The following is a 12541-nucleotide window of genomic DNA, read 5'->3' on the forward strand; positions in this document are numbered from 1 at the left end:
AACCTTAGAGCGACAAAATACCAATGGCAGAATACAGTTAAAAATTTATAATATAACAAATATCCTAAATTAAATCAAAAGCCTAAATTACATAAGAAGAGCAAGACTAGACTTATGTAAAAGACACTAATAAATTAAGAATAAAAATTAGAAGAAAATAAATTTAATTGTAACAAATATATAGAAATGAAGAATAAAATAAAGAATCAATATATTAAAAATATAATGTGAAACATGAACTTCACTCTAGCATTTCCACAAGAGAATTTAGCCTAAAATAGGCACTGTTTTCACTCAAAAAAGTGTAAAAGAAATGAAAGAAAAATAAGAAATAAATGTTTTTCTCTCTAACTATACTCTCCACCCGTAATTCCACAATCTCCCCTTTTTCACTACATTTGGCTCTCTATTTATAGTAAAAATATGACCAAAAATGTGTTAAAATCGTGTACAAAAGAGTGGGAAAAATGAATACAAAATTGGTGTAAAGTGGGACAAGTGGGAGACAAGTTGCAGCAGTAAAAGAGACTTGTTGGCCACGTGTCACTCAGTGAGTAGCTTCGGCAGGCGTGGTGTTGGGGCATGGGGGACAGCTGCCAAGCGAGTGGGACGCGTGGCAGGCTTGGGTTGGCTCGCCAGGCTGGCGCATCAGGCGGTGGCAGCAGCTGGCAGGCGCGCGGACACGTGGCAGCTGCTGGAGGAATGGCTCGGCTCCGTCAGACTCGGCTTGGCTTGGCTGGGTGAATGGCAGGCTACCATGTGGCAGCTGGGCACTTGCTGTAGACTTGGGCTGGGCTCGGTTTTTGGGCTTGATTTTGTCAAAAATGCCATTTTTTCATAATTTCTTCAATTTTAGTTCTTTCTTTCTTCTTTCTTTTTCTTTATGTCAAAATACATTTTATTTCCTGAAAATTAAACACAAATTAAATAAAAATTAATATTTTCAAATATAAAATATATGACAATAAATCCATGAAAATATTAATTAAAACTTAATTAATTTTAAACTTTAGGACTAATAAAATGATATTTTTGAGCATTAATCACAACCCCCAACCAGCTTATTGCTAGTCTCTAGCAATTCAAGCGAAATAATAAATGTCAACATGATATATTTCAGGTCAAAAATTATAAAAGAACTTAAGTATTAACACAAAATGTTAGTAACAAGTCAACAAGAGTTATCAAAATTACTTTGAATAAATCTAGAGTTGTCAGTGTGTGCACCAAACTTGAACCTTCTTACCGCAAACCATATCACATAAAGCCTTCGAAATTATGCCAAGTAAAAGTCTCAACTCCATTAACCTCTCATGTAATTGAAAATATTTAAAGTTAAGGGTTTCGCTCATGAAGTTGGAAATAAAGAAGTAAGCACTCATCAAATGGATATATATTTAGGACAAACTTTTAAATAATCATTGAAACGTAGATAGGAAATAAATTATTTGGACAACCACCATAAAGAGTACCACAAAACGAGTTTTTCAAGAATTCTTAGTTAAATAGACAATCTTTACATTTATTCTATGAGCCATAAAATAAAACATGAAATTAATAAACACGCCTTTTTTTTTATTTTTTATTTTTTGACACAAGAGACAACATAATTGAAAATGATATAACTATTGCTCTTTTTTCTATTTTTTTTCTTCTTTTTCTTTTTTTTCGTCTCATTTTTTTCATGAAGAACATAATAAAAGGCTCTCTAATAAGATTTGTCTATAGAAAATATTGTCCCTAAAACGTCATCTATTCATACCACAATACCTTGTCCAAATAATTATAACCATTTCTAAGAATCAATAAAAAATTTAAATTTGTTTTCTCAAGTCTCACCTCTCACAGAAAATAATGAATTCTTAAACATGGAAAATTTCTAAGCAAATATATGCTAACAACCATCTTACCACAACGTTTGGCATGTGCATTAGGTAACTCTAGAGAAACTCTTAGTAATACAGATAACAAAAATTGACTCAAAAGTAATATTTTGCAAGAATAAATAAGTATTTTTTAAAAAATTTGACCATGAAAATATTAATATGACAAAAATCAATATGAACGTGCATGAATATGCTCACCATCCCCAACCAAAATCTAACAGTGTCCTCACTGACTCAAAATATAACAAATGTAAAAGAGTAGGGAAAGAGAACACCTGGATAGCGAGCGTCGAGTGATAGAGAGAATATTGATTCTCTAAAACATGAAAACACAAAATGATAACAAATAAAATAAAATGACAAAAGGGAAATAAACAGAAAACAAACCTATGTACAAACAATTTGGAACACTACTCAGACTTGGTAAACTGGTTCCATGAGAGTGACTTCTTCAGACTGGGTCACCCTCTCTATGTAGTGTTTCAGTCATTGGCCATTTACTTTGAATTCTCTCCCGTCAGTTGGGTCTGTGACCTCAACAGCACCATTGGGAAAGACAGTTTTCACAACATATGGGCCAGTCCACCTTGATCTCAGCTTGCCAGGGTGGATATGCAAACGAGAGTCATAAATATGCACTCGTTGGTTTGGCTCAAATTCTTTTCTTAGGATCTGCCTGTCATGGGCCGCTTTCATTTTAGCCTTGTAGATCCTAGAGTTGTCATAAGCATCATTCCTTAACTCCTCAATTTGTGACAACTGAAGCTTACGATTGAGTCCTGCCGCCTTGAGATATAAATTTAGGCTTTTAACTGCCCAATAAGCTTTGTGTTCCAGCTCAACAGAAAGGTCACAGGCTTTACCATAGACTAGCCTATAAGGAGACATACTAAGCTGAGTTTTGTAAGTAGTGCGGTATGCCCATAGAGCATTGAGAAGTCGTGAGGAACAATCTTTGCGGTCATGATTAACTGTCTTTTCTAAGATTTGCTTAATTTCTCAGTTGGCTAACTCAGCTTGGCCATTTTTCTGTGGGTGATAAGGCAATGCAACCTTATGAATTACACCATATTTTTGCATTAAGGTTTCGAAAGAATAGTTGCAAAAATGGGTGCCTTGATCACTTATGATAGCTCGTGGTGTGCCAAACCTAGATAACATATTTTCCTTTAAGAATTTCACAACAGTTATGTTATCATTATTTCGATAAGGCACAGCTTCCACCCATTTTGAGACATAGTCTATGGCGAGGAGAACGTAAAGGTAGCCACAAGAAGGTGGAAATGGTCCCATAAAGTCTATCCCCCAAAAATCAAATATTTCTATTAAAAGAATTAGGTTTAATGGCATCATATATTGCCGGGACAGAGCACCTAATTTCTGACACCTTTCACATGATCGACATAAATTGTTAGTGTCTTTGAACAAAGTGGGCCAATAAAGACAACACTGTAAGATTTTTTGCAGTAGTCCTTTTCATAAAAAAAAAAATGACCACCACAAGCTTCATTATGACAAAATTTCAAGACACTAAAAATTTCATCATCTAGAATGCAGCGTCTCATAATTTGGTCGGGGAAATACTTGAAAAGATATGGATCGTCCCAATAGAAGTTACGAACCTTGACCAAAAATTTACGTTTATCTTAGGCTTTCCATGCAGTTGGAAGTTCGTCAGTCACTAAGTAATTAACAATATAAGCATACCAGGGCAACTTAGTGACTGCGAAGAGATTTTCATCAGGGAAGTCATCTCGAATGGCTAGGCCATCAGCGGAATCAGAAAATTCAAGACGAGATAAGTGATCTACTACCAATTTTTCAACTCCTTTCTTATCCTTTATGGTCAGATCAAATTCTTGTAACAGAAGGATCCACCTAATTAAACGTGCCTTAGCATCCTATTTGGAAAGGAGGTATTTTAAGGCGAAATCGTTGGTAAAGACTGTGATAGGTGAACCAATCAGGTAGGAACGAAACTTGTCAAGTGTGAATACTACAGCAAGTAACTCTTTTTCATTCGTAGAATAGTTCATCTGAGCACTGTTAAGAGTTCTACTTGCGTAATAGACAACGAAGGGCTTCCCTTCCTTTCTTTGACCTAAGACAACCCCTATAGCATAATTGTTGAATGATGGGGGCGGAAGTGAGTTTTGCAACGAGCGTTTGGAAAGATTCATCACACTCTCCAACTGAATACGACATCTTTGGCTAGGAGGTTTGAAAAAGGGCGAGTAATTGTCAAGAAATTTTGTATGAACCTCCTATAGAATCATGCATGCCCGAGAAAAGATCGAATGTATTTAACAGTCTTGGGGGTGGGTAGCTTTGATATGAGTTCAATCTTTGATTGATCAACCTCAATTCCTCGTTCTGACATGACATGCCCCAAGACTATGCCTAATGGCACCATGAAATGACATTTTTCCCAGTTGAGTACCAAGCCTTTCTCTTTGCAACGTTTAAGCACAGACTCTAAATTGAGAAGTCTTGATTCAAAGGAATCTCCAAAGACTGTCAAATCATCCATGAATATTTCCGTACATTTCTCGATCATATCACTAAATATGCTCATCATGCATCGCTGGAAAGTGGCTGGAGCATTGCATAGGCCAAATGGCATACGCCGGAAGGCAAAAGTACCAAAAGGACAAGTGAATGTGGTCTTATCGTGATCTTCTAAGGAAATCTCGATTTGGTAATACCCTAAATAACCATCGAGAAAACTATAGAAAGGATGACCCGCCACACGTTCCAATATTTGATCGATGAATGGAAGTGGAAAATGGTCTTTGCGGGTGGCTGCATTTAATTTTCTATAATCAATGCACATGCGCCACCCAGTTGTGACCTTGGTAGGCACAAGTTCCCCTTTTTCATTTTGTACCATTGTTACCCCTGATTTCATGGGAACAACCTGAGTTGGGCTAACCCATTTACTGTCAGCAACAGGAGAGATTATTCCAGAATCAAGAAGTTTCAAGACTTCAGTCTTAACTACTTCCTTCATCATTGGGTTCACGATGTGGTATAGCCCTATCTTCCAATTGAATGTGATGAGAGAAAATTAAAGGAATAATACCTTTGATGTCAGCTATCATCCATCCTAATGCATCTATTTGTTCTTGCAACACAATGATGAGTTGGCGCTCTTGTGTGGCATTGAACTTGGAAGATATTATGACAGGAAAAGTGTTGTCAGCTCCCAGGAAAACATGCTTAAGACTCTCGGGAAGTTGGGCCAACTTTGGTTGAGGTGCTTTTTCAATGGATGGTTTTGGTGTTTCTCGATCTTGAGGGAATTCCTCAAAGATTGGATTCCAAAACATGGTTCTTCTAGCCTGTGAGTGTTTGAAGATTTTAGGGTTGATTTAGACTCATCGGGCTCAGAACTTTCTGAAATTTGGAAGAGGTGATTAAAATGATTAGACGTGTATTTCGCTTCGACCTCTTCCGAAATAAGTGCATCGATCATATATGATTGGAAACACTCATCATTCTCAGGTGGTTGTTTGCCGATGTGGAAAACATTCACTTCTAGAGTCATGTTCCCGAAAGAGATGTCATGAGACCATTCCTATAGTTAATGAGTGCATTTTCTATTACGAGGAAAGGTCTACCGAGAATGAAGGGAATTTTGGACTCTATACTCACTTCAGATTGAGTGTCAAAGATGAGAAAATCAACAGGTCAATAGAATTTTTCAATTTGAATCAGAACGTCTTCTACTATTCCCCGAGGTTTCTTGACTGATCGATCGGCCAATTGTAGCACCACAGATGTGGGCTTGAGTTCTCCTAGACCCAATTGCAAGTATATTGAATATGGCATGAGATTTAGACTTGCTCCCATGTCTAGAAAGGCTTGACCAAATTCCTATTCCCCAATTTGGCATGAGATGGTGGGACAGCCAGGATCTTTGTACTTAGACGGTGTCTTGCAGTCAATTAACGTGCTAGCTTGTTCTGCCAAGAATGCAGTTTTCTTGACATGGTGCTTTCTTTTAACGGTGCACAAATCCTTGATAACCTTAGCATAAGCTGGCACTTGTTTGATCACATGCAACAATGGAAAATTGATCTTCACTTGTGTTAAAAGGTCTAAGATTTCACCATGATTTTCCAGTACCTTTCCAGTAGATTTCAAAGCTTGAGGAAAGGGTGCCTTTACTGGAATGTTTATTGGCATATCATCATCTATAGCAAGCATTGACGTACTCATTGTCTTAGTTAATGGTGAAACCGTACTTTGACCACTTCGAGTAGAGATGGCATTAACCTCTTTGAAATTTGTATCTGGAGAAGAGGAGGTTTGTGCCATGTGTTGCCCTTTTTTATGGATTAGAGGTTGAGTGAGAAGTCTAACATGCTCTTTGTTGATGGTGAAAACTCGTCAACGATGTTAGGCCGGAAAACTCAAAGGTAAGTATGGAGATAGCTAGATATGAACTTAGAATAGACTTAAGGAAAACTAAACACATATCAACAATGGAGTCAACATTTGTATATTGCTTAATAGCCTGAGTATACAATGAATTTTCCAACCCCTTTGTTGGAAGAGTGAAGTTCTATTTATAGTGGAGCTTTAATGGCTCCTGATACATTGTGGTCCCGGGGGACAAAATTATACATAAGTACAATGTCAGGATGGTGGCACCAGACGTAGTGGTGCAGGAGGCTGTGATGTCGGCTCTGGTATATGGTTAGAGGCGTGCAGGTAGTGCCTCCACTCCTTGTACTAGTTTATACCACCACTACATGTATGATACGGATGTCAGAGTCACACCTCTGTCCTCCACATGGTCGTACATCCTGTGCTTGTATGTGCACCCTGTACCTGATGGTAGTTCTTACATGTCCAAGACACACCATTGCTCCAAGTTTCATTATCTTTGGCTAAGTGTTAAACGACTTATGGATTCCTCAGTTGGGTAGCTTGGATTTCCTTGATGCATAAAGGGTGTTGGGCCTTGCATAGCCAAAGTCTCATCCATAATGGTGCCTTCTCTACTCTATGTGAGTCCCATAGCTCCTCGATGATATTTAGGCACGAGGCCCACCGTCCTTTGGTTGCACTAGGCACGGATGCCTTGTAAGCGACATGATTGTAGTGCATAAGGTGGGGGTGCCTCTCGAGATGGGGATACGGGTCGGGCACATGAGACCCTCGCGACACGGCCTCGCAAGACATGTGCAGGGGAGGTGGTGCGCGAGACGGATGTACGAGGCTAGTACGCCTCGCGAGATGGTTGCGTGAGGCCCGCGGTTCGCGAGATGGACGTACGAGGATGGTGTGCCTCGCGAGATGGACGTACGAGGCAAGGGCGCCTCGCTAGATGGATGCGCGAGGGGCTGAGGTGCGAGGGGCCGAGGCGCGAGGGACAGCCGCGATGCGAGGGGCCGGGGTACGAGGGAAGGCTCGCTGCGCGAGAGGCCGAGGCGCGGCTTGGCCCTCGCGACATCACCCTTGAGGGTCTCGCGACATGGGAGTGTTTCTTAGACTATGGTCTTGTTAGACCCATAGGTGTGACCCCAATGAAATTACTAAGTGACCCTTAGCCATTTATTTCAATAAGGGACCGACCCTTTTTTTCCTTGGTGGATTTTTGGCATCCACACTCTTGAATTTCCAAAGTAGTGTTTAGCTTTGTCATTTGGATTTTTATGTTTGTCATCTCCTCTACCATTTGTGTGAAACAAGATTTGAGCTATTGAGTTGAGGCTATTTGTGTTTGCACAAGCATTTGCAAAGTATTCTCAAGAGAATTACTTGATTGCATGTTATTTTGAGGAGCAATGTATGCTTTTGGCGGTTGTGGCTACTCAGGCCTCCATTGGCTCCCAAATTCTTGGTTTGAATCCTTCCAGACCTTAATTTTCTCGAAAAAAGCTTCAATCGAGAATTGAATAATAGCACCTTGTCTCCCGGTTGGAAATCCTTCCTAATTATCCTTTTATCATGAAATGCCTTAGACTTTTCTTTTTAAATCTTTGCATTCTCATAGGATTCATTCCTTATCTGAAACCAAATGTAGTAGACATTGTTTTAAGAAAAAAATAAATAAATTGAATTTGTTATGTATATATTTTATGGACTATATTATTCTGTGATAATATTAAGTAAATATCAGAAAAATTCCAAAGTTCATATATGTGATCTTAATCACGTATTGGTACGGGAGGATTGTGTTTGAGATAAATGAACTTGAATAGTTCACAGTAAAATAAAGTTATGGAATCTTTAGATTAATTACTGCAAGTACGGTCCACTAGTATTATGAATACATGTGATCTAGATCCGGATTGCTAGTATAGTAGGACACTTTAGTGGAGGTGTTTTATTAGAGAATATATAGAACTGGATCAGATATGTTTATTAAGTCTTAGTTAAATACCGTTTCGAAGTATTAATTAAATATATCAACTGATGATCATATAAAAATAGATCTTAATCCTGAAGTTACTATGAACTCCTGTTTATGTTATATGAGTTCTTTGATTCACTCGTTAGGGTTTGTCAGAATGATCAGGCTAGAAACTTTCTTTTTGGGAACTCATTAATGTAAATGGCTGGGGACATAGTATACAAATAAGGAATCTATACCTTCTCGTAAGAGATTGAATAATGGTTCTCTTAAGGGTTGACTTTTGGGACTGAAAGGTTATTGAGCTCAAATTCATAATTTAGTTATGAATTAACCTTCACTAGTAAAGTCAATGGTACTTAAGGAAACAAGATATAATTAAAAGGGTAAAACGATAATTTTATTCCCGGTTAATTATGAACCATTAATAGAGGGTTAATTTGTATGTAATGATTATATCAATTGACGCTTTATTATTATAAAGTACTCAGTAAATGAGATGTCTATATTTACAAGAGTGCAGTCTCATATTTATCGTGGAGTAATCATGAGATTAATAAATTAAGATTATTTCATTAAAGAGTTTAATTAATAATCACAAATTTATTGGAGCTTGGAATTATAGGTCCATAGGTCCCCACAGCGGCTCTATCAACACTATTCAAGGCAAGAGTTGACATAAAATGTAAAATGGTAAAAAGACAAATTTAAGAAGAAATTTGTTCTTCGGGCCAAATATGCAATTATATGATAATAGTGATTAATTAATTAATTAAAAAATAGTTGTAATTATCAAAATTAATTAATAATTAATTATTGTATAATTTTTGAAATTATATAAATAATTAATTTATTATAATTTTTGAAATTATAATAAAATAAATATCAAATTTTCGAAATTTATATTTAATTAAAATTGGTTTTAATTAATTAGCAAAATTAATTAATTATCTTTATTTGAGTGGGAGATAATAATCTGACAAGTTCAAATTGGATTTGAATTTACAAGATTAATATTTATTCAAATAATTAATTATATGTGATAATTAGTTAAAAATATAATATATTTAAATTTGAATTAATTATCAGGTTGTTGGATTTTATCTGATAAGGTAGTTTGAATAAATAACTAAATAATTGTGAAAAAATCTTGGACCCTATTTTGTAGGAAGCTACACGCACCAAGCTGTCCCAGGGACTCACTTGGGCATGTAGCGCATAAAAAATCAAGATTGGATTTTTTTCAATTCTATTTATTTAATTAATTAATTAATGGATAAATCAAAAGTTAGTTTTGATGTTTACATTATTAAAATAATTAAATAATAGTTGAGAAAATAAATATTCCTATTTTATAGGGTACTACACGACACACAGTCCCTGGACTGTGTGTGGCATGCAGCTATAGAAATCAATGATGGATTTTTCACTTTTATTTATTTAATTAATTAACTAATGAAAAATTCAAAAAGCTAGTTTTGATATTTTCATTAATAAGATAATAATTAATTAAAAGATAAATTGTAATTGGTTACATATTTTTTTTAAAATTTAAATATTTTCTATTTAAGTTAGACTTATGATTAGTGCCTAAAAATACACATTTATTGATTTTAATAGTCAAAATAAATTAAGTTTTAATTAATATTTTCAACGAATTAATATAATTAAATTTATAAATGAAAATATTTAATTTTAATTTAGTTTGTTTTATTTTGTAGGATTTAATTAGTACTTTTGGCACTTGGAAACAAAGAAATAAATAAATAAATAAAATTGAAGAAAGAAAGGAAATGTGGCATTTTTGAAGTGAAGAAACCCACAATTTCGGCCCAAATAGCCCAAGCCCGCCTGGTATTCTTCTCTCCCAGCGCCAGGTGGCGCGCCAGCGTTGCGCCACACGTCCGCTTCAACAAGCCAGCAGCCCGCGTGACCCGCCCATGTGCCCACCTGCTGACCCGGTTTGAGCCCCTTTTTCCTTCAACACAGCTGTCTAGCAGCCCAAGCAAAGACCCAGAAGCCTCACGCTCGCCCAAAGCCAGCAGGCCCAATTCGAGTCCCCTTACCTTCCAGCAGCTCAAATGCCGCAGTACCCAACCCAAGTTAGCCTCCAGTGGCCCAACGCAGCAGTCCAGTCCGAATCTGTCTTCTCCTCTCCTAGTCAGTGCCACGTGGCACCTCCCCATTGACTGGGAGTGGGTCAAAACCCTCTTGTACCATCAGCCACCTTCAACCCATATTTTGTGGGTATTGGGCCTTGCAAAATTGCCATTTTGAGCTTTAAAGCTCATCTTTTTTGGTGCTTTAGAAAAATGGCATATTGACCATATACCAAAATAACTAGAATAATATTTATAATAAGATTTGATTTTTCAAAATCATATTTTATTATCAATATATCAGATTTATTTTGTAAACCCCATTTTGTTGTTTAATTTCTTTTTAGTCATTTTCTCCCTCTATAAATAAGGACTATTTCCTCACATTTTCTATGTAATTTTTAGGTAGCAAAACTCTACCAAATTTTAGTCTCATTTCTCATATTTTCTCTCTAGAATTTCATGAGAATGTCTAGCATAATAGGCTAACCTTCTTAGGAAGGTTAGGATGATCCTATATGCACTATGAGTTTGTTTGGTATTTTTGATTCACCATGTGCTTAAAGTTTATATATTTTAGTGATTTGTTTTCTTTCATCTCTACTTCTTCATCTTATTATCTATATTTATATTTACTAATAGTATATAAATTTTATCATGCACTTTCTATGTATTATCAAATTAGTAAAAATAATATAGATAATATCTTTATCATTTTCTCCATCTCACTCATATATATATATATGTACTTTTGCTAAAATCTATATAGAATTAGTCATGCTCTTTCTATGTATTTTATAAATAGTAAAAGTAATATTTGTGTTAGGTTTTATGTCCAATCTTTTATTCCATTATTGTCAATGGTATAATGTCATTTTTAGATTTCTCATAAGATTTATCTCATCCTTCCATGGTAAAGAATAATAATCACTTGAGTACATTTTTGTAAAATATATTTGTACATCAATGTTAAATCTTCCAAATGAATAGTTGGGATGTGAATTATCCATTTGTGTAATTTTTGTGAATAAAATATCCAAATAAATAAGTATGCATATTGGTGACTCTTGATCCTTCCTACTTGTTACATATTGTTACATCACACTTTAATCTATCTTTATTTCTAATCTTTAAATCTCAAAAACAACAAAAATATCACTTGTTCTATTTTTCCCATATTATTTATCTCTAAACTTTATTTCTTTGCCTCCTTGTGGAATCGATTGCCCGATCTATACTACAACCACCGCTTAGTGGATACACGTTTTGGGCGTTAAACAACTTATCATAAAATAACTAGATACTGAATTTATTCGCTCTAAGAAAAGAATGATACTTTCTATCTCTCCCTGAAAAAGATACAGAACCAATCTCATGCCTATTCTCTTGATCTCATGTGTTGAGTACATCAAGTTGAATTAGAAATATACCATCATTTATTCTCTAAGTGCCCACACACTTCTTGAGGTGTAGAGAACGTTGTGGAAGATCTTGGTGTGAGTACCTGGGAGCAGCTTGGATAGGAAGATCGTTTATTTTACGAAAAGATAGCAAGGACACTTGGTAGGCATCAAGAGGTATGTTCTTTATTATTTTCTTGTTTATGATTAATGTATGTATATTAATGGTTCGACATATTTAAAAGTAGTTTAAATATGTTACAAAATTTTTGTTGTACACTGGGCCAACCCATCACTATTCTGTTGCGTATTAGGAAACTCGTTCCTAACACATTATCAGTCAAGGTGGAGAACTGTGATGTATATTGACTATTAATGACCACTTAATGTACTCGTTACTATATTCACAATAATAAGTTAAGACAGTTGAGATTGGTATGCAAATTCAGTTAGGGTCACATAGATCCTAGTTGATCCACATAAACTTTGTGTACTTGAGTGTGTGTGTAAGGCCTCGACTAATTCTAAGACATCGAACCATTAAAAACTACTAAGACATAATACTATTTTGGAATACATACATTAAATAATAGAATTTCATTAAAAATCCAAAATACGGTACGGAATACAAAATATGGTATGGGATCTCGTTGTTTAATACGTAATAACATAAAGAAAACATAATCTTTAATTAATTGTCCAAAACTATATACGGAAAATAAATACATAAATTTAAAGACTTAAAATAATTTGATCATCGATCTTCCAGCAGTCCATTCAATCAGTCCATCC

This window comes from Humulus lupulus, chromosome 1 (assembly GCF_963169125.1).
Source record: "Humulus lupulus chromosome 1, drHumLupu1.1, whole genome shotgun sequence".
Classification (NCBI taxonomy): Eukaryota; Viridiplantae; Streptophyta; class Magnoliopsida; order Rosales; family Cannabaceae; genus Humulus; species Humulus lupulus.